We start from the raw sequence: 24,339 nt of genomic DNA on the forward strand, positions 1-24,339 counted from the left end.
GTCTGCGTAGTGAATAGCAGAGATAATCGAACAGCAGTAACCATGAGGTGTTTGCACATGAGCAGTGTTGTTCTTGTGTAATTATTGGAAGGCATTACAGTTCAGTACAGAATAATAAACAGCAGCCTCTCCAAAAAGTCTCTCTCCCCGTGCGCAGAGTTCCACAGTCACGGACTATAGCTGACAGCGGTAGTCTCCATGAGTGTAGTGACAGGAGTTCTCCACCTGCTTCAGGTTCTGGTTATAATGGTCCTCAAGCAGTTGAGGTCTGTCCAACTGAAGCAGTTAGTCTGTCCAACCATGGGTACTGGAGACTTAAGACAGCTGAATGACAGTATCAAGATAGACCTACCCATAGAAAACTCTAGGAGCTAGCTGTCTGCAGTGACTAAAGTTTCAAAATAAAACAGAGAGGATTGTCCAGTGTTACTCTGTTGTCTTTGATAGATTAATTGTCACTCCAGGAAATACCTGTGAGAAAAACCATCCACTGCTGCTAACCTCTTAATGATCATTTTAATGGTGTTTACCACAGACCTACACCATGAACAACAAATGGCTTGATTCCAGGAACTAGTCAGGTTCTTTTTCACTTTACACACACAGACATAACGAGATGAGCATTAAATGCTGGTAGGTGGATTTTTTTTATCACATTTAAACAGAATTTCCAGTATTTCCGATCCTTGTTATCTCCTAAATATAACTATATTAATTGTAGAGCTACGAGTCAAGTCCAGCTCCCAATGAGAACCAACTGTAGTATTTTCCAGAGTGGTGAAATAATTCTCTGAGGGTATGTTTTTCTTCTCCAGTGCGCTGAGAGTTGGCTTGTATCATCAGTTTGGGCTGAGTATGGTTGGTAAACCACACGTCTGAGAGTTGCGAAATATCCCACATTTGATTTTTGTATGAATTTGAAGACAAGCTGTTTGTAGCTTATTAGAAACCATGATCATGTTTGAACCAGTCACTCTGTGAATCACTCCTTTGACGGTCCTCCTACATTACAAGTAGAAATGTGGAACTGACAGTTTCACTGGGAACAAATCATTGTTCCCTTTTTTTTCTGTCATTTATTCAGTAACGCACTGAAAAGGGCTGTATGGTTTTGGTATGTGTATTATAGCAATTTGAGTTCAAGGTGATGTGGTGGAACACAGCTGCCAGCCCTCAGTTAATATTTGACTCTGTAAGTGTGTAGTCACTGGCAGGAGAACAAACTAAAACAGTCTAATGAAGTCTTAGTGGAAGAAGGGCTAGGTATAAGTACAAACTTTCTCTCCCATGTTAAATCTCCTCCAGCTGCCAGTGAGTGTGCAACACCTGTTCTCCAGGTCTGTGTATCAAACACATTGGACCAAAACCACAGAACTACCGGTAAGTGGTTGGTTTGTGGCTCCAGCAGGAGCTTCGTCAGATGCATTTGCATTGTGAATTGCTGCTGTGACACATTGTCAGACAAACAACTGGGACTCAGGCCACTCATCGAGGACCGGACACTGTGCTGTGGTGTTTGTCATCACTCCTCTTCTCCGCCCACTGCTTCGTCCATCTGGCAACGAGAAAGATTTTTAAAAAGAATAGTATAACAGAGGTTTGAAGACTTGTAAAATGTGTCGGGGCAGATAAGAAAGCTGACAAGAAAAACATGAGGAAAAGATAGAGAAGGAAAGGTGTGGACTGAGAGTAAAAGTGTGTGAATGTGATTCCAGGTTATTCCTGGCTCACGATGGGCCTTTTAAAGGTATGCATTATTATGTCTGTATACAGTTAAAACATAGAATCTGGCTTCTTGATTAAACAGAAATATGTGGATTTTCTGGCTCTCTCCCCCCCCCCCCCCCCCAAATTAAAAACTCCACTTTCAAAGAACTTCTTATAAGTCAAAATCCTGGTGGTTTTTCTTTGGATGAAAGCCAAAACCTTTCCATCTTTTAGATGCAGGAGAATCTGTGGATTGAGTAACATGTGACCCTGTGACCAGCTTATCTCATTAGCCAGGTCTTACTCAGAGACTTTGAAAGGAGTGCACCACGGTTGTTGTTTACAATTTCTCACTCTACGCAGCTTGAGTTAAAATCTGATTTGTTACCAGTATTTTTGTTTTTCATCTATAAATTTGGCATCTTATTTCAAAAACAGAAGTATTGTTATCACCACCTTGAAAAATCACCTGAGAATTACACGAACAGCCTCCCAGTTTCTGTTTTGTATTCATTTAGGCGGTCATATTTAGGCCAGCATGCTGCCTCTATAAATGCCAAAACGAAGTGTTACTCCGTGTTCGTGGAGTTGCACAGTGACTCATTTCATAGTGAAACTCGACTGCCCAGTTTGCTAACGCTCACCCTTGCTCTGTTGTGTACGCTGTATGGATGGAGTAGTATTTCCTGTTTTGCCAGGTGTGTTTGGACTGTTCGAACATGTTTACAAGAAAGTGCGCCTAAGAGTTATAGACATGCAAGTATGCTCACCCAAAAATTTCAAAAAGAAAAAAACTGCTCTTCGTATAACAAATGCAGCAGTGAGAGCACCATCACTCTTCTGAGATTGTAGAATAACCAGTAACTTTCTAAAAGAGGGAAATGAAATCATGAAGGCTTTACTAAAGATCTAAACAAAAACAAAAAAAGACACCAATAACAGATCCACGCGGCCTTAATGTGTAATTATAGTTTCGGATAGATGGAGGACTGTTCCAACTAGAGCAGGGCGATATGGCCAAAAATATTTATCACGATATATATTTGAAAATTTGCGATAACTATATAACTGACGATATAATTGATGTGAGACAAAATACAACTCCACAACATTACTCGCGCAAAAAGACAACCTTCCATTTATTTTCACTTAAACAAGAAGCTGGTTTTTATGTACATTAAAGCTTTATAAAAATTTAACAGTGCAAATGCAAATTCCTTGCTGAAAGTTTAACCAAAAGGCATTTCCAGTAGAAATGGGCTGACACATCCTGAAGCATAACCATGTATAATATCCACTGAAGTTAAAAAGAGGTGCTTTGCAACATTAAACTGCAGTGTGCAGTACGTATTTTTCGGACCATAAGGTGCACAGGATTATAAGGCACATTAAGCGAAACAAAGCAGTCAGATAAATCAAACTTTATTAAACTCATTCTTCTTGCTTCCTCCACTTCTGTACCATTGTTTCATTAATGTTGAATTCTCTGGCAGCTGCTCTATTCCCATGTCGTTGCAGTATATTAATGACTAACCTCGTATTGTGGATGGATTATCTCAGTTGTTCTCCTGACTGAAGATTGGTCCGTTTACAGCATCCTGTCATGCGATTGCATTTGTCTCTAACCATGAAGAACCTTCACGTTAACTTTTATAAGTGGAAAAGTGTTAGTGTTCGTCCTCCAGCTTCACTGTTTATGTTATGCTAACATAGCTGTGTCGCTAACGATCACGTAGCACATCCTTATATACCAGCTAGCCCAACATCAGTAACCCTACAAACGTCACTGCTGTTTAGTTTCCTGTCTTCATTTATGTTGGAAGTGATAGCAGAGCTGTACGTTTGAATTTTTTCAGAAATCTCTCAGTCAGAACATGCTATATCATGCTTACTAGCGAAACTAGCGAGCTAACTTCCGCTAGCTTCCTGCTAACTTCTAACTCCGTTAACTGTAATAAATTTTGTTTTCATGGATGCCTGGAAGTTAAACTTCATAGTTACACCTGGTAAAGCAGCAATGCTGATCGTTTTATTAAAGATGAAAGAATTTAGACAGTTTTTAACTCTCAGTGATGCTGCAGTGTTCGTTTGACCTGAAGAGGGGGGTTTAGGACCCAGATTACTCCCAGATTTAAGAGCATCTTAGTCCGACAATAACGACGGCCGCTTGCATGTTCTGCAAAAAAATGTGCTTTGTCGTGTATCTGACGGACAAACACCAAACCAGTTCCACATCACTGAAGTTGCACCATTTTTACAAACCAATTCTGGTTCATCTGTTTCACTCAACAATCGGCCATGTGCGTATGAAAACAAAGACACTGCGCATGCGCGTTTTACTCATATTCTATCGCGATATTTCATTTTCCTATCGTTGCCTAACATTATACCGGTATTACCGTGAACGGTATAATATGGCCCAGCCCTAGTTCCAACTGTTATATCAGCAGAGCTACAGAGCCTCTACAGCTCCTCAGCAGACAAGTGTATGTCTGGCTCACTCACTGTGAGTACAGCACGAGTGTACCAAAACACTTGAAAGTAACACTTTGGTCTAAAATTAACTAGCAGTCTCACCAGGTGGGTCACATACAAGAGGAGTGGTCCCCATATGGTGTGCCTTAATGCAAGGCCAGGTGTGACTCTGGGATTTTGTGACAAGCAAACATTATCACTGCAGCTGTACAAAGAGTAATGAATGAAATTTTAATTTTTAGGGTCTTTGGTTAGTAAATATCAGGAGATGACATTTGTGAGAAAATAAAACTGATCACCTTTTATGAGAAAATCACTTAAAGAATGAAAAGACAACATAACAATGGAGGACTTCAAGATGATGGCATATTTGCTGCTTGGTGTAAAGTTGTTTTTTTTTTTGTCAGACTCGGGGAACGTTCCCTTGTTGCCGATTCTCAAAATCGGCAACAAGGTCTTAATTTTCGTGGAGTCACTCTCATGATTCATCGAGTGATGCCATTGACTAGCCAATCAGTGGCATGCAGTCTGTTTACGTTACATTTTCAGATCCACACTTGGAACCCTGGTTGAGCAGATACTAAAAAAGTACCTGGTACCAGGCACTACCATCTATTGGAAAACCCTAAAAACTGAGCCAAGCCGAGCTAAGTGGAAAGGCTATAAGTGATATGGGGAATAGTGCATCATGCTAGATGATGCATCATCAAGTGCCTTGATCGGTGCAATCAGAAGAACTGATAAAAATCCAGATGGCATTTTTTGCTGATGTGAGTAAAAGTGTGCTTTGATTTAAAATAAATAAAACATGTTAATGTGCACTAGGAAATGTATATGTAGAATATGATTAATGACAAAACAAGAGAACGTCATCTGCGTATAATCGTACCCTCTACCTTGATTTTAATTTATCCCCTGAAATGTATAGATGTGGAAGGACTATATAGCTTCTACAAGTCCCAGCCCGATCCCTGCTACAACACATATCTTGGATTTGTTTGATGATTATGCATAGAAAAATAGCTACATGGGTGAAAAGATTTGAAGTCTGCCAACAGAACTTAATCTTAATCAATTTAAATAATACCACAGCCACTTTGTCAACCGCACATTGGGGAGACAAACCTCTTAGTGATTCAAAACTTTCAAGAAATCAGTTGAGTTAAAAAACCGTAACACCAGCTCCTTCTCATATCAAGGCTGGTTTTGTCCTTATCAGTTCTGTTGGTCTATTCACAGCAGAGTCAATGCAGAACAATTTGTAAGAAGAAAAACAAAACAAAACAAAAAAAGGTTAATATAATGGCTGGAGGTTTCAGAGTCTGAGAATTTGCAGTCAACCTTTGAAAATGTACCCGAATGTGTGTGAAAACATAGAGGATCATATTTGTGGGGTTCCCCTGCACATTCCTCCTCCTTGTATTTTCCATGTATTTTCCTGTTAAACATTTCCAAGTCTGCTGCTACCCCCATCTTCTCTGAACGCCTTTTTGTGCCCGATCCTAGCAATTTTTCACCAGCCTGACCACAGACAGTGAAAACAGTCTAGAGTAAGAGACATGACTCAAGCTATATATACAGCTATATATATAAGTTTAGCAAAATAATGGTTCTTCTTAATTTTAACGGAGAATTGTTTCTGTTTTCTTTAGGTTACGAATCACATCTAGTTCGTTTTCACAATCCGGTATTCAAGGGTGGCAACCATAAATTTTTAGAAAGGAGTTAGAGGAGAGGGAGGAACAAGGGAGTGGTAGATGTGTTTTTAATTTCCTTTAGCATGCTGCTGCTGCTGTTGCTGCCTCTGTCTGCAAGCCCTGTGGCAGATTGAAGTCTGGGTCAGGACAGGGTGCGGGGGTTGACAGTCACCCAAATGTAGCCGAAAAGATGTTGAGTGAGGACAGGAGAGAGATGTTTAAAAGAAACATTTTCTTGACAGGAGCTAATTCTGCTAGCAAATGTCAACCCTCAGTCCTTACATTGCAATAGCAACAACTGTGTGTACAAGCGGTCACCTACCAGGGTCTATAAACCTCATTCTTTCCACCAGAAGATTCATATCTAGTCATTTTCTTGCTTTTCCCTGCCAACATCTGAACTTTAGATTGTTCTGCTTTCTGGCTGTTTATGGCTGTCAGATAGTACATATACTACCATGTATAATGTGTGCAGCACGTAAATGTGCTGTAAAAAGCTCACACTCTCTGTACTTTAGTGCACTCTGTTTTTAAAGAGCAGACTTGAGGTTTTCTATTGGACTGCATATGCCTAAGATCTTTTTTTTATTTTTACACCACAGTGACTGTAGAAAGTTACCCCATTATGGCCCCCACGCACATGAGGAATATACAGAGAAATAAAGGTTTTAATCCCAGCTGTTCATAAGGCCATTCACAACTCAAAACTTGAATATAATTAAAATAATGAAGCAATTTGAAGTAATGGCTCAGTCTTATAAAAGTAGTCAAGTCTTGCCTTCTCCTTGTTAAGTTCCTCATTGTGAAAATGTGTTTTAGTGTGTTTAGCAAGTTCGCTAAACTTGCGCATATAAAGTTTGAGCCCAGAGAATTTGAAGTATCCCAGTCTACCTCCGCCCCCGCAAGAAACTAGACCACGCTTCAGCTTCACAGCCAGTTAGTGCTTTCTCCTCTTTCTTTGGGTGAATGGAGAAACTATAGGTGCTGTTAAAATTCATCCATACTCAGGAGAGGTGCAGGATGGTGCGAACACGGATCTTAACCATTCTACTGTGTGAGGTCATTAGTAAAATGTATTTTAGAAACCTTACAGACATCTCTCAGTTCTGCTTGAGGCTGCATTTTAAGTGTAAGATATGTTCCACCACAAAAACAGTAATGATTTTAACAAGAGAATGGCAAGGGCTCTCTTAGGGCTGTAAGTGTTGAGATTCACCTACAGCTTACAAATAAGCTAATGCTTACACGTTCTCCTGTATCACAGCTGTATGTGTGAAACTTGACTGTCTTTCTTTTATCTGTTTATATCTGTTTGCTTCTCTCTTACTCGGTGTGCTCACATTTACTGTATTTTAACACAGCTGAATTCCCAGCAAACCTGTTCTCACATACATATTTTTTCTGTCCTTTTCATCAGACAAGAGAACGACCATGAAATGTTGACTTTAACACGGCCCATTAACTACAGGGAAAAACACACTGGTGCCATTTACCAAGCGCTGTGCTATTCTCTGGAACTTTCAGTTTACATTGTGGGAACATGTGAGACTGACATGAATTTGTCCTGAAATGGAAAAGTGATTTAAGGTTAAAGTCAGCTGATGCATTCTTGTTTTCTTGGGAGTTTGTGTTATTAAGCTTTGTTACTCTGTGTGAGCTGTGTGATAGGGACACTGCAGACTGCATCTGTCATTGAAGTAGAGGTGACTACACCTTGAAGCTGCAACTTGACCGGGCATGAGATGAATTTAAAGCCGGTGATTGTATTATCCAGGTTGGTATACTTGACTGACTTCATTTGTGAGGCTGATACACTCAGATGCAGGTATTGCTAATAAAATGATGAAAAGTTGCATACAGTAATCTCCAAATCCAGCAGTGGTTAAACGCTTTCTCTTGCTCTGAGATTAATTTGACCTTACAGTATTACACCCACAATAGGCCAAGCCATTCCCACACTTCATCTTGAACTAACCCACAATTGTGGTACAAACTGTCTGCAGAGATAATCCCAGAGGAGTCCATCACTTCACAGGCATCAGAGGAACCGGCAGGCTCTATCTCTGACCGCTATCTTTCAGCCCTGACATGCTTTCCCTCCACCAGCTGAGCTTATCTAGGCCATACAGCTACACAAATACTGGGTGGAGGCAGTCAAAGTTTTCAAAGAGATCAGACAAGAGGCACGGCTTTATTGTAAATCATATTGTTGTCACTGTCTTGATTTTCAAGTGTAGTGACATTTTTTTTTTTTTTTTTAGTCTTATACAAAGTCTGACCCCCTCCCCTTAGGTAAGAGGAGACTAGAGGTAACCGAGGGGGGAAAATGATCTGCATCAGTTGGGCTTGTTTCTGAGAGCTCATGTGTTCCTTTGAGAGCTCACCAAGTTTTTGTGGAATAATGTCCTAACTGCCTCTTCTTTCAATGGTGCTATGGGGGGGTTGGGCTCAAAACAGTGAGAGTCTGAGTGGAAAAAAAAGTGAAAGAGAGAGAAAGACTAGCTGAATTTGTCTCAGAGGCCTTCTTTGTTTGCCTACACTGTAACCCCATCTCTCTCTCACACACACACACACACACACACACCCCTTGACCCTGTGCTCTTTTGCTATTGTCAATATGGAGCAGGCTGCAGAAAAGAGGACACCAGTGTCACTTCTCATTAATCAGCAAAACTGACAGGGATGGCACTCAGGGTACTCTTTAATCTTGAAAACAAGGCATGTTTACCAGCAGAGCGCTGAGCTTTTGTTCACGTTGAGTCAATTTCCTTATTTAGTGCAAACATTAAAATTGTTCTGCTTTCCAGCAGGTTTCTGGCTATTTATGGTTGTCTGTCTATTTTTATTTATTTATTTTTTCCATGGCCATTCACCAGCCACCATTGTTTTTTGGGGTTTATTTTTGTTTTGCCAAATTGTGGAAACATGGATTGGTCTGTATTTTTTTTTTTCTTCTTCTAGAAAATCTTGGGTTGCCAAATCCAGCTCTTAGCCTTAAAACCCTGATTTGGCTCATTTTTGTGCCTGCACTGATTAAATAATCTGTTTTTTGAGAGAAGTGCACGAAGGAGTGGGCTTTAGGAATTTTTTGATTGAAGCTTAACCCGAGCTTGACCCTTGCTGATCCGGTCACTGGAAATATTGTGATGAACCCTTAATTCGAGTGCTTGGCCACTGTGGTCAGGAGGCTGTTGAATGAGGGCTTGCATCTGTTTACATCAGCCCCACAATATCCACCTCAGAGATGGTGTTTGTGAGACTGCGTGCACTTCAGGGACTCGAGAACAAGCCCCGGCCACTCTGACTGCCCTCTGAAGAAGATAATTTACTTATGGCGATCAATAATCATCAGATAAGAATCAATACAAGACTCTCAGGTTGTTTTTGATTGCGCTGACTGCTGCTGCTGGAAATCTTATACACGATGAGAGCAGTTCTTTCCTGCCAGATATAGTGTTTCTATAAAAGCAAAGCTTCCAGAGGAAAACCACGACTCTGTCCCAGCAGTTTGACACATCTTCTCTTCTCCCTGCTGGAGGCTATCTTCCTGAAGCATCATCATCATTTAGCCTCATTAGTCTGTCACTGCCCTGATTTGGTTACAGGAAGAACCTTGAAATAACCAGCAGAACACACACAGACACACTGAGGCATCACCACTCTCCTGCTCCTGCCTCCTCTTTGAAAGCACTGTTGTAGAAAGATAGCTAAGACAAGTTTATGAACAAGTTTGAGAAACATAATCATGTTTTATTTTGCCATAAGTGTTATATCCAGCTGCAGGCCAACCTGAGGTGGGGGTTTAACACAGAGAGAAACTCAGGAGTGTATTTACCTTTCCACCATTAAAAGAAAGTAACGTCGATACACCAGGCGGAGAAGTAACCTTTCATTGCTTGGTTTCTTTTTTACTTTTTGTTTCAAATTTTTTGTAGTTGAGGTCCTGGTAAAGTGAGGATTATACACAGTCGCAAATAGCTGTAGATGAGCAGTCATTCCTGTTGTATTTCTTTGAAGTCCACTTAACATAAAGGGCAGATGTTTAGATGGTGCATAGTTGTGTAGTTGCTCCATAAACGAGTCTGTGGTTTTACAAAAAAGTGGCCCTAAATTGGACATTCGCATGGAGTCTCGCACTCACCATCTGAAATGTGCATCACTATGAAATGAGCAGAGCCACGGACGCAACAACCAAAACGTCTACTCATGATGATATCTGGAATATTTCAGTTTTCTGGAGATAGTGTTTTCTGTACAGTGAAATAAATAAATGTAAAGTCATTATTCATTCAAAGATACTTTGTAAAAATAAGGAAATAAGACCCAATATTCAGTAACACCCTTCAGCACTTTAAGAAGTATGGGGAAATTAGACCTGCTTGCTTTCTTGGTGAGAGTCACATGGGAAAATAAGTACTGGTAGCAAATAAATATTAAATATGAAGCTAAAGCCATTTTTGTTTGTTTAAGGGATGAGAGAAAAATTATGGCGTTAGTAGAATAATTGCACCCTAATCCCAATCAGATGGCAGATAATTTTTAGGAGTGTTACAGGTTCATAAACAGTCAAGAGAACTGACATAGTGATGCTGTAAAAATTTGGAAACAGCAGCACAAATCACAGATGTGTATTTGCTGCACATCACGGTCTTTCTCCTCCTGCTAACCTAAGTTGTTGAAGGGGAAACGCTAATGCTAATCAGTATTGTGCTAGACAGATTGAATATGACAGATGGATTTACAGTAATTGAAACACCGTCACGATCTGCCTTCAGAGCTGTCGTCTTTTTGACAGGTGAACAAACATGAACATTATTCCCAATTAGAAAGTCATGTGTCACTGACAGTGTGCAGTGTCAGGCATGCCTCGACAACAGTATCTCCATAATGCGTGATCATTATTTTAGTATTCCGTCAGTAATTATTAACTACAGCACTGAAGTCTTTGTCAGTGTCCAGGTCTTATTTGGAAATGTTTAATCAAACTGGTACCTTCTTTTTTCAGTTGTTTTGATAACTAAACGGAACTCAAGATACATAGAATTCTATTTATTTCAGATGATCTGTGGCTTGTAATGTAATTCATCAGCATGCATTAGTTTGGGTAGTTGCACGTTCAATCACTCACTGCAGAAATGTAAATGCAGTGATTTAATAGAGGGTGCTTTTGGAGTTTGGAGATTTGTATTTGATTAACTTGCCTGTTTTTCACCTCTCCACCAAACTTCACTTGGCCCTGCCTCGATTTGATTTGAACCCAGGAACTGCCAAACCAGTCCATCAAAGCCCCTTTTGGGCTTCTTTTATGGTCAGGTTTCTGGGGGGATGTGCCAAGTGTGGTTCAAGGGAGGGGGAGTTTTGCCTGATGTTTGGAGGATGTGTTAACCCTTTTTAAGCAGTTTGAGAGTTAGTTCATTCTCTTAGAATGGAGGTAGATATCTTTTTCCAATATTGAGTTATTGCAGTTCTCTTAAACTGAGCACTGCTACAAATTAGTTTAGTACTTTATTGTAAGTTAATTGTAATTTCCTGGAGTGGGTGGAGCTACTGACTATAAAGGCAGCAGTCTTGAGTTTCAGCAGGTCTCAAGATGTCCTGCCAAAGGTTGTGTTGAAAAGGGGTATAACTTAGTGCAGAATTGTTTTTTGACAGTCATATTCAGTTTTGGCTGCATTAAAGCCACTTTATTTCTGCCTCTACTGCTCAGCCATCCCTCATACGAACCTCCTGAGCGACATGTGAATTTGTGTACAGTGACTGATTTATAAAGTGAAGTCCGGGCTTTGTTAAACCTGCAGTGGAGGAAGTACAAAGTACTGTTAAAACCTCATTCAATATTCATCATGAGATAATGAAACAAAAATAAATAATTTATTTAATTAGCAGTTGAAATACACAGTTAATCTCTGCACCGTTATATTTAACTGCTGAAGCAAAATGCCACTGATTTACTGAATGAATGTTAAACTTTAGATGTACCTTAATATAACATAGGATAAACGCTACAGTGAACACTCAAGCCTGTTCTGTCTGTGTGAGTCAAAGAATTTTCCTTGTGTGCGCCTTTGAATTAATCAGTGAAAAGCTGCAGTAACCCTCAGTTTTCCCCTGAGACCTCTCTGTGGGAGCTGCAACAGCTGTGAAGGTGTAAGGCACCCCTAGGACCTGTCGCTACAGCTGCAGCGCCACAACACACACGATGTCTCACACTGCATGTCCATGAAGGCCAAGGGCTGCAGTCGGCCTCCTTTATTGTCTGTCTTCTAAGATAGCCCAATCTTTGCTAATGAACGTGCTTAATGTGCTCCTCAGCATCTTTTTTTTTAATCTAAATTACCAGGTGGGAATTTCCCATGTTTGAATTGTGCATAATGTGCTGTGATCAAAGGGGCTCTGGAACGATGGCTAAAATTAAAAACAGAACCAGATCCTGATATGTGGTCTCTTTATTGGAATGTTTGTGTGTGTTCGGGTATGCAGGGAAAAAAAACCTAGGTGGGTAAAGATAGATATTATCCTTACACAAATTAATCTCTTTCAATGTTTCAATATGTTTCGCGAAGCTATTTTTAGTTCAATGGTGGAGTTTCAGCCTGTATCTGCCCTTTACAGCAGAGGAACATGTGTAAGTCTTGTCAGGAATTTGCCTTCTGGCCTGAGTTTGGATGAAAGAATCTGTGATCTTGTGTCTGATCTGCACGTCACTGCACAGAGATGCATCAGGCAGTTTGTTTGACAGTCAGACAAAACAGGGCCCAGGTCTCCACCAGATACAAAAAGGTAGCTGGCTGACAAGATCTAGATGGTAATCGATGCTCCCACCAACGCAGATGATATGCCTTGAAGAGCTGAAAGAATGACTGCGTGATGAGAAAATGTCTGTGTGGTGAAAAAATTCCTTTTTCATGAGATGAGCACTGAACATGCAGGCTGGTCTCTCTAAGAAGCCATACTCATTTTATTGCTAAAAGTGAAGGTAACATTATAGTACATATACAGGGTTTCTCTTTGCTCATGTGTCTTGACTGTTAAACAGAAATGTCTGTTATGCTTGGGTAAATAAAATCCCAATCAGCAAAACTAGTTGTCATATTATTGCAATGTGTGGCTGTAACTAAAACCTCTCTTCTCTGTGCAGGAAAAAACACCGTGATCAGTGGGCTAAAGATTGCAGTTACATGGTTAGGAAGAAAGAAGGCAGAAAAGGTCACTTTCTGTTGGGACAGCCATATTTTTTATTTATTTATTTATTTTTTAATAAAAAATGGTCCAGTATATCATCTGCTGAATGAGTTCATTTTAAAAAATAAGCGAAACATCTTTACTTAGTGTTTGAGGGGTTTGACCAGCTCTTATTATGGCTGCAGCACAGATACGTCAGGGTCATTTCACTTAGTTACCGACCTTCCTAAGCACAATTATTTGACTGTTTTCCCATAGCCTACCAAGTACTACAATAACACAGTAGTTCACAGGGACATCCCCAGTTTATCTTTCCATGTCAATATTTTTCCATCACAGAGCAATAAGCGCATGAAAGTTGTGTAGCATCTTAAAATCAAAAGTCGACTGCTGTTGTGTATGAATAAAATAAGACAATTTTGCTTGGGCAGCTATTTTCATCTGCTAGTGGATGGGGAGAGCATCAGGTTTGAATGTCTAGTCGACTAGTCTCGCACATCCCTGCAGTAAACTTCTAATGAGGAAATAAGATTTAACTGTCAAACTTTTCTGCTCTTTATCAGTAGTTATTTTGTCACCAAGTTCAAACACTGTAGATCAGGGGTCGGCAACCTTTCTGATGAGTGCCATCTAAAATTTCCTCAGATGTCAATGTGCCATATGATTGCATTAGCAATAAATTTAATAACACTCTATACTAACAGTTACACACTATATAGAACAACTTTCTAGAATTCTATTTGTTCGCAGATGTTTGCAGCTATCAGCGAATAGTTATCAGCTATTTTGAAACAAAAAAAAAGACACTTTTTATCCATAACAAGAACTCCATAACAGCAAATGAACTGTACAACAGAAAATGCAAATGCTATTTATGGTCTCCTCACAACAACGATAAGAAAAATAAACTGGGCCTATGGCATGTTTGTTAATACAGGGATACACATGTTAATGTGATCTCTGGTCTCCCACTCAGAGACACAGGTCTCCAAGTGTCGAGCATTCAGACAGCTACCTGAGGACTCTCTTCATGTGAGAGAAAATCTGCTCACACAGATATGTAGAGCCAAATACTGTCAATAAGGCCTCTGCAATGTTCTGAAGACAGTTAAACTTGTCAGGTAGTGATGTCCAGCAGGTGAAAATGCAAGCTCCATGAACACGCACAGCTATGGATTCCAGCTGCGTTCGTAGTTCTGCAACCTACAGAGTTGAGGTTTTCAGTTCAATCAGCTGCATTTCGATGTCGCATTAACTGGCATTAACTCAGCCAGTTAATGCGAGACAAATCCAGCTGCTCATTAAAGCTTTCTGGTTTGATCAGTCTTGAGTCTACAGATGTATCCGTGTATTTCTTTTGGTGCTGATACTGCGCTGAGCAGACAGCTCCTGAAGCATTTGAAGTGTCGGAATGTGGAAATTTCAACATCGCTTGGAAAAACTGCCAGCTAGCAACGTCCCTCTCACCAGTAGGATAAGTTATTTTTAGCCAATTACAAGTTGAATCTGGTAGTTGGGGTTGTTAGCTAAGATACCGTCATTAAGAAGCGGCACAACTAATGTGTCTATGCAAGCTCATTTGCGATGTGCACCGCTGGCCCGGCCATTACTTTTTTAAATGTACCTTCTGAGATTAATTCACTGCGTGCCATGCCCAGGGATGGACTGGGACAAAAAATCGGCCCGGGCATTTTGACTAGAAACCGGCCCACCAGGTATTAAAGCCATAAAGCCTTTGAATAAAAACAAACGCTGCTGTGACAGGGATGTACACTGTCTTGTTGGTATATGTATGATTTCTATACATCTTATGTCAGATAAAAACTTTGGTTGTAAGATTCAGATAATTATTTATTAAAAGCTAAACATTTCTGGGGTGGAATGTGTCAAACATCTTTTTAAAAATGGTACTTTTATGTCTGCTGCTCAACTGGAAAAGGACTATGGAATCTCCTCCAAGACTAATTACTTTAGATATTTCCAGGTTCGGGACTTTGTGAAAAAGTCATTCAGCCCCTCCCTCGAGCTTCCACAAAGCGGATGGATAGACGAGTTGATGGACACAGATCCGACTGCTAAGGGGACAATCTCCACGCTATATACACATATTCAGAATGTGGCTTCCCCCTCCCTGGACAATGTAAGACGGAAATGGGAGGAAGAATTGGGGCTGGACATTTCAGAGGTTGACTGGGGGGGGGGGGCTGTAGATCTAGTACACTCTGCTTCTATATGTGTGAGACACGGATTGATACAGTTCAAGGTGTTGCACAGACTGCATTTGTCAAGGGAGAAACTGGCAAGAATGTACCAGGGGGCCGATCCGACCTGCCCCAGATGTAAACAGGTACCAGCCAACTTATGCCACATGTTCTGGTCTTGTTCCAGGCTGAAAGACTTTTGGGCTAACATCTTTAGAACATTCTCATTCATTTCTAATAAGGATATGGAACCAATGCCTCTGACAGCCATCTTTGGTGTGGCACCGAGGGAAACTCAACTAACAGCCTCTCAGAGGAAGGCAATAGCATTCGCCTCATTGCTGGCTAGGAGATTGATTCTACTTAACTGGATAAAGGCAACACCGCCATCCCATAAACGCTGGGTGGAGGAGGTGATGGCACACCTCAAATTAGAACATCTCAGATTTACTATACAGGGCAACACCAAGAAATTCTTTAAGGTCTGGCAGCCTTTCATTTCCTATTTTGAAGATGAGTTTCCTTCCACTCCATAACTGGCAACTCCCCCCCCCCCCCCCCCCCCCCCCCCTTTTTTTTTTTTTCCCCTTTTCTTTTCTTCCTCTGTCTGGGTATAGTTTTGTCTTACACTGTGCGGTAGGACTTGAGTTCGAGCTTTTCTGTATGAATGATATGCTTTCTGAAAACTCAATAAAAACACTTTGATTATTAAAAGCTAAACATTTTAAATGAGAATAAGAAAGAGACACATTTCTTTGTGTCCCCCTCTCCCTGTTAATGCCCTACCTGGCCCCCTGGCAAAGCTTTGCTAGACCCGCCCCTGCACAGTTACCAGCTGTCAGCTACTTAGAAAAGTATCCTGGTGTTATTTGTCTCTCAGAAACGGTTCATAATTTCCCTTCAACTCACTCATGTCACCTAAAAGGTAAACCTGTTTCTCCATCACCTGTTCAGCTCTGATGATTCAGTAAGGACATCTCCTGGTTTCATCTTCATGTTTCCCTCTCACCACATATTCAAACCGATATCATGACCAGCAGCTTTTACGGCTGTGGCTCCAGCAAACATCAGCTGATACTAGAAATTAATATTAAATAAATTCTAACAACAGCTGATCAAGCTTGAACATGCTGCTGTTGTTTAGCACGACATCTGCTGGTTTCCTCTTTCTGGCGATAAACAAACAAGAGACAAAAGCTGATCATTGATCAGTTTCATGATTGAAGTAGAAACAGGAGAGAGAGGGGGAGAGAATGAGAGAAGGGGCAGCTGACAGCATAAAGACACAGAATAACTCCAGCTTTGTGTCTTTTTCCATTGTAGCTGAGGTACGGGACAAACTGTGTTCCTTTTCTATATGTGTGAGACACATATACTTTTCACCTCAATACGTAACACGTAATATTTTCTCTGAATGCAGGACGATTCCGTTTTTTACGGGATGGTTGGCAGCTCTACTAACTGACCTTATGAATAAAATAAAGTTCACTATCAGTAACATCATAGCACCCAGCCAGCTGTATAGAAACTCCGTCATGCTAGCTAGTACGCAGTACGAGTTATTGTAACTGATTGTAAAAAGTCAGCATAACGAAAATAAACTCCACCTAAACTTGGTTTATATCTGACCCAGATAGACTGCAGGTCATAACTTCTTACCTGAAGTTCAGTTCACCACACTCAGACCGGTGGCCGCCTCGGGTCTCTCCTCCTGCCTCCCCTTTCCCTCATCCACCTGCAGGCCTCTGTGGCAGGTCCGCCATAGCCACCACCAAAGAACTGAGTTATTTTTACACATCAACCAGCATCTGGCCAATCCACCACCTTTCATTGTTTATACTGTTACAAAAAAAAAAAAAAAAAAAAATCATCGGCCCATAAAAATGAAAAATCACCATCGGCCCACCGGGCAAAGGCGCGATGGCCAGTCCAGCTGTGGTCGTGCCATCAGTTAACCTTTCCAGGGTTGCCAACCCCTGCTATAGATATAAAAGCCAAGCTCAAGAGTTTGATGTATGGCTTTTAAGTCCACCAAAGATTGTGTCCTTCACGACCATCCTTATAAAATGTCAGGAATTTGCCAGGCTGAATTATGTTATGGGAACAAAAACAAGTAACAGATCCTGGAAGTCTGCTGATGTGTGCACTTTTCTGCCACTCGGCTTTTTCAACAGTTTAGAGGCCATGCAGTCCTGCTTCGGTGCTCATGTAGAAATTGTTGTTAGAGATGGACAGACTATATAGTCCTCAGTGGAAGGAAAAAACATGTCTTAGTATAGTAAAATAATAAAATAACAGGATCAACTCCAGCGCCTTTAAAGATCTTCAGCTTTGGAGAGTGGAACCAGCTGATGGACATGTTATCGACATTACTGTGCTGGGCCTTTATTATTTACTGCTCTGCTCTCGGGTTGTGTGTCCTGATTGCCTGCAGCCGACCGCCTACACTGTACATCTTCTCGCTGTTGCACCTTTACGTTCCTATAGCAACCAGCACCAGCATAGCGATTAAACATCTACAGCAACATTTCCAAGTGGTTTTGGTAAAAAGGAGCCCCTGTGTATTACACATGACTTCATCGCTTATTTTCCTCCTGTGTTGCCCAGACTTTAAGCCCACAGTCTGTGGACTTCATTCACTTCTTAGACATTAAGAAATGTGTGATTTGAAGTTTCTTTTTTTAAACCTGCATGTGATCACTTAGCCTGATTGTTGATGTTAGGGTAATTGATGCCAGATAAGAGTTGCCCTGGTTGTGTTTAAGTTTATTTCATGATTTAACATTATGGAAAGAAAGACTGATAGAGTTTGGATGTTTTTAACGTAAAATGCTTTGAGTAAATGGTCACAGCCTGAATCTATTGATGGATTTCCTTAGACATGATGTGAGCTGAGTCATACCCTGCTTGTGTCAAATAATGCAAACTGAGCACGCTTACACTGCAAATACATATGGGTACATTTGCATGGGAGGCTCATCAGTCTCAGATTCGTATTGATTAAATGCTGATTTGATCAGCCCAGCTCTCACCCTGATGTATTTGTCATATGCAGTGATATCTTTTTAAGACAGTGGGACAGAGCCATACATCATTATCGTGTGACACATAGAAGAAGGAAGCAAACCAGGCTCCTTTTTTTTTTTTCTTGCCTTTTTTTTTCTTCTCACCCACGGCTTCATTTTAATGTGAATTAATTAAAGCAGAGGAAGACAAGAGGGGTCATGCATGGGAACAGAGATGCAAAAGGGAAGCTGCCATGTCTCCCCCTCCCAAGCATTAGAGTGTGAATGGGGCTGTCCACCCTCTCTGTAGGGGGCCTCCCTGTCCTGAAACATGTGAGCTCATTACACATTTCAGGCTCCTGTTTGATATGTAAACATGAAAACGTACACACAATATTCTGGGATCTAGATATTAGATCTAGATATTTTACAGTGTATGAGCAATGTAGATGATGGCACTGACTGGGAAAAGCCTAAAAGCTTAAAAAGTATTTCCTTTTAGCTATAGCTAAGCTAAATAATTGCTTGCTAACCGACAAAATAAGCAATTCCAACTTCCTCAAAGTGGCATTAAACCAGCAGAAATATTGAATTACATCCAGTTACATACTTTCAAATAATATTTATCGCCATAAGGAAAAATGCATGTGAAACACATCAATTAATTAAAGAAACCAGTAGGATACAAAAGAAATTAATATCTTTATGCTTTAACAAAAAACTTGATTTCACCTTTCACCTTATTAATTTTATTTTATATTAAAGTTATCATATATTGGGTATTTTTAGGTAATCTGTTAATTTCTGCAGTGAGAGGCTAGTGTGGGGAAAAACTTCTGTACATTATCTGATGCACAGGTGTGGAAAAAGAGCAGCGATGTGCACAGACACTGATGATGTTTCAGTGTCAGTAAAAACGTCAGTAGGCTTAACTCTGAAGGAACACTGACGCAGCAAAATTGCATCAGTGTTAATCCCATCTTAATCACGACATAATACTAATGACGGTGCAGGCTTACACACACACACACACACACACACACACACACACTCTTTTAATGCCATCAGTGGTTGCTGCACATCTTCTGCAGGTAAAATTTCTTGTTCTTCTCTGAAATGTCTGTAGCAGAATTTATTTATTTATAGCTTCACACTGAAGTCTGTATCCCACTGTCCTGAAAACATAACATATGTACACAGACGTACACACAGGGGGATCAGGCCTGTTCTGGCAGCAATCACAGAAGCAGACAGTGACTCCACTGCTGTTCGTGCAGATATACAAAACTAAAGCCTCGGTCAGCAGGGACCTGTGAACACCTGCTCTTAGCTCAGCTCTGCTCTCTGCTGCATGTGAAGGGTTAGTGGTGTGAACATGTGGTGCTTGTGGGGGCCACCGAGGTCATTTGTCTTCATCCATGGTATTCATTGGATTTTCTGAACTTCTACGGCAGCGTGCTCTGCTCTGACACAGCCATTCATCAGGACCACTGGACCACACAATGCAGCAGAGCCATCTCCTTTCACTAACGTGTTTTGTGGCATGCAGGTGGTTTATAAGAGGACTGCACTACGAATGGGCGTATGCGATTCCCATGACTGCTTCATTAAGCTGTGGAAAAGTTTTAGACATAAATGGCCTTTTTTATGTACTATTTTTAAAGTGTGTTAGAAATAAGTGACAGTCGAAATGTGTGTTTGTGTTTGTGTAGGTCATTGTTACTTGTCCTCTGATAATGTCTCTGACTGTACTATGCCGCTCTCAATAGGTCCATTTACTGTGTAACAAGAAAGCATTAAATGCTCCCTTCCATGTGAGCATGTGCAGAGCCTGAGGCAGAAAGTCTGGTTTAACAAAGAAAGTTTAAAAAGCCCCCACAGTGGTTTGGGTCTTGATGCAGCAGTGTCATCATATTTGTTTCCCTGCTGTGATGCGATGTGGTGCAGCTCATGTTTTCCACCTCTCCTCAAACTTTACATAAAATTTCATGTAATTTACTGCAGTAAAAAGTGAGATTACTTTTGAAAAACAAATAAAGCTCTGTTCCCTGAAACATTCCGACAACAGTACAACTTTGTCAGATGAAGAAGATGATGACTTTTGTTGTCTTTAAGTTTTCCAAATATTCACTCCTTTGTTTATTTCACATGGATGTATTTTTTTAAGTTAAAATGGAAATTAAAAGGTTAATAAATCTGCTGTTTTTCCAGTTGTGAATAAAATTAATGTGAATAGCTGTGTACGTGTAGGCGTACTCAGTAAACATAGAGCTAGTTTTCATTCTATGCTTCTGCATAGATGTTAGGGAGAGTGTTTTCTTGATTTTACTGCTATAATGTGTCCTTCAGAGAGAGAGGGAGGGTTCACGCGCGGGTGTGTGTGTGTGTGTGTGTGTGTGTGTGTGTGTGTGTACAGTGTCTTACACTGACAGGCAGGTGTAATTACTTTCAGGGGTCTGCGGTGCAAAGTCTTCCATGGTTGGGAAGTAGGGCTGAACGATTATGGAAAATAATCTAATTGCGATTTTTTTGCCCCAATATTGCGATTGCGATGCGATATGCGATTATTTTTTAAGGTATTTGTCTTCTGTATTATTAAACAAAGACAAGCAATACATCATATAGTATGGCCAATACTATATTACATTAATTTTAAACTGTTCTTTCCTGGAAGACAGACCTCTGTTATGATGACATGAGGTGATGCATGAATTGATGACTGACATTTTTATTTAACTTCTTCAATCACAACAGTATATTTGAACATACACAATAGTTTATTTTTAGCTTACAAACATCTGAGCATAAAGTGCTGACAAGGAACCCTGGTGTAAACATTAAAATGAAAGTCAGTACAATGTGCAGATTGCAGAAATATACATTAAAAAAAATCAGTGGCTTTACCACACTCAGTTTTTCGACATCTGTGAACTACTAGACAGTCATTCAATTAAAAAATAATATTAAATAAATAAAACTAATAAATAAAAAATACACACATCTTACTGATCTCTGCAGTCAGTAACATTACACATAAAGTGCAAACATAATAGCAATTGTATAAACACACACACAAACACGCCTTTAAAGTTTAAAGGCGTGAAATTGGACGGTCTAGCCTTCTGATTAGCTAATCAGAAGGCTAGTTCTGATTAGCGTCACCGCTGTCTCGGTGGAGTTTAATAAACTCGGCCGTCTGCTTCTTGCTATCTAAAATATAACCAGACACTGGTGTAAATTCTCGACTGTCTCATACTTCTGTTTAATAAGTTTTCTGTTTGACGTTTAGTCAGCTGTGTGAAAACCAAGGAGGAACCCACCCGGGGGATTAATAAAGTTTTATTTTATCTAATCTAATAACTTTAATCTCAGCCAAACCGATTTACTCACGAACAAACAAAACACTGAAAAAAGCCCAACAATAACATTTTTAGGTTGTCTAAGTGACTTATATATTACGTTTAACCCGAGCAGCGAAACTCCGCGGTGATCTGAAAATGATGTGCCGGGAGTTGTGCCGTTCTCGGCCGCATCAGTAATCCTCGAGCTCCCGGCTAGCTGTCGAGCTGGTGGGTAGCAGACGCCTCTGAAAACGTCGAAGCACTTTTGCAAATATGGGATATCTTGATAAACCGAGCAGATATTTGATGTTTACACAACTACTTTCTCGCCTGAAAATATGTTAAAAGTTTATTTTGTGACCCAGAAAGATTAGTATGAGTAATTTTAAAACTTAGTAGCGGCCGCCATTGCTGGAAACTGGAGTTTGGCTGGGCCGCGCTATGAATTCTGGGATATGGTAGTAATTTGGACAGCCTTCGGCGCGTCGCTGTGACGTAATCGGTCTACAAATGCGGCCTCAGGAGGATGCAGCCCATGAATTGTATAATATAATCGCAGTATAATCGCAGCCTTTGCGGTTAGAAAATTGCACTTGATCATGTCGCGATATTATCGCAAATGCGATATATCGTTCAGCCCTATTGGGAAGTTTTCACTTTGAGTTTAATTTCATTTTCAGTGCAGTGGAGTGGAGCCTGAGCCTTAAATCTGTGCTGACGCTGCTAGCTTTAAGGACCCTCACTGTTGTAGTAAAATAGATGCTCATGCAATCACTGACCCTGCTCCACCCCTGCTCTCCCCCACTGCCAAAGACAGTGTGATTATGCTTTGTGCGGCAGGATAAGTGTACTCTGATTGATCATTATTGATCAGAACTGTATTTGCCAGACAGTAATGGGCCTGCCCCTCAGGACATTATGTCTGCTGCTTCTCTGGCCCCCCCTTCTCCCCTATCTTTATGTCCTACTTCAAGGGCCCTCCTTTTCATTGTTTAGCCTCTAATCACAGAGCACTAAGCTCCTTCACTTTGCCTCCACTTATCTTCTGTGTTTCCATCTATGTTTAAGATAGAGGTTGAGGATGGAGGTGGATTGTGAAGTTAATCAAGTCAGGGAGCATGTGTGTTTGTTTCTCTTTACGGCTCTGTGCAGATCAAGACCTTTTTCCAGGAAGAATTTTGCAAAGCCTACTTTAAATGATGTTTTTAAATGTATTTGCATACCTGCTTGCTTGTGTGTATACAAACTTCTTTGAAGACTGCATCATGGTTGCTGGCAGTCACTAGGTGAAATCAGTCGGTGCTGCACCTGAAACCTCATTGTGATGCTTTGGTCTCTAGCAGATTGCTGTAGTGAATGAGACTGACCTGTCTGCAAACACTCAACGATAAAGTAGCTTTAAAACTTTGAAGAGTTCACCTTCAAATTAAAAGTGTGCCTTTTGAACCATGTTGGTTTCACTGGTGAGGCACCAGTTTTACTTCAGAATCTTTGCTTCTGGTTTATGTTACACACTTTCAGTTTCATTACTGCTGAGGGAGCAGATGGTGGTGAGTGTTTGCAGGCAAGTTGGTGCCTTCCACCAGGTGACCGAGGCAGTCTACTGTCAACCAAAGCAGACACAAGGAGGGTTTGGGAACAGCACCATATTTCCAGCCAGCAACCTTCAGCAAGCGTGTCACTGACCAGTCTCCAGGCCTGTGTGACTAAGACATACATCACAAACTGTTATAGTTCAGTGATAACTGTAAATATCTGAATTATATACTTTTCAGCTTTAAGCCAAAATTAATCATTAAAACACTAAAATAAGTGGAGACTTGACCCCTCTTCCTTTTGACAAAGCCGAGCAGTAAGTGCCTTCAAGATTGAAAGTACAAACTTAACTAAATAGAAAAAAGAAACTGTTCCATGGGACGCATATGTCCAATAAAAGCAAATATTTCATTAGCATGAAAATATAGCTGATATATTGTCTTAGTCTTCTTTTTTTCCTCACTCCTCCGTGTTGTATCCCTGATGCAGGGCTCTGTACTTGGGAACATTTTTCCATTTAGCTGTATAAATCTGATTATATGTGTGGAAAAAAATCACAAACTGCGCTGTGCTTTTCTGCAAAACAATCATCCAACATAATTTCCCCTCCTCTATCCAAGAAGTCAATTACAAACATGGGTTCATTAAACAATGGTTTCACTTTAAGTAATAATTTTTTATTGTACCATAACGACTGATTGTGGAGTCTGCCAGCTTGTTTACAATACAGATAGACCGTCTTGAGCCTCTTTGTTCGTACTCCTCACAAGCAATAGACGAAGTCTGTGTGAATGCTCTGATGAGCGTGGAACTGATTACAGCTACACATACACACATTATCAGTACCACACACAGATTATATGACATGCAAAAAGCTGAAAACACCGTGCCACATTTTATTCCACAAGTTAGGCTCACCTGTTTGGCATTATAAAAGAAACTTTACAATTATGTAACACCGAACAGAAGTTGGTATCATTTTTTAATAAGATGTTTGTGCCTTGTCTGTACAGAGTGAAAAACCGGGCCGCCTCTGCCTGCACAGTGACGTCAGACATCACCACAAGCTTCGCCTGCACAGCTGAGGGCAAAAAAGGTAAAATTAGCATGAATGGTGATGGGTATCTGCATGGGTAATTAATTCTTTATAATGTTGATTCTTGAGCTAAACATTCATGAGCCATCTGAAACCGTT

General features: G+C 40.5%; 1 protein-coding gene across 1 annotated transcript in view; it reads left to right on the forward strand.

Moving 5' to 3' along the window:
- The window catches only part of sipa1l3 (signal-induced proliferation-associated 1 like 3), a 90,298-nt gene that overhangs the window by 29,698 nt on the left and 36,261 nt on the right, over positions 1-24,339 (forward strand). The window contains exon 2 of the mRNA XM_085370458.1: positions 24,158-24,240. The gene's annotated coding sequence lies outside the window, so the exon portion shown is untranslated. The remainder of the gene's footprint in view (positions 1-24,157; positions 24,241-24,339) is intronic.

The sequence above is a fragment of the Diplotaxodon limnothrissa genome, linkage group LG14 (genome assembly GCF_057381915.1).
Source record: "Diplotaxodon limnothrissa isolate DT_005_m linkage group LG14, D_limnothrissa_male_GT1.1, whole genome shotgun sequence".
NCBI classification, from domain to species: Eukaryota; Metazoa; Chordata; class Actinopteri; order Cichliformes; family Cichlidae; genus Diplotaxodon; species Diplotaxodon limnothrissa.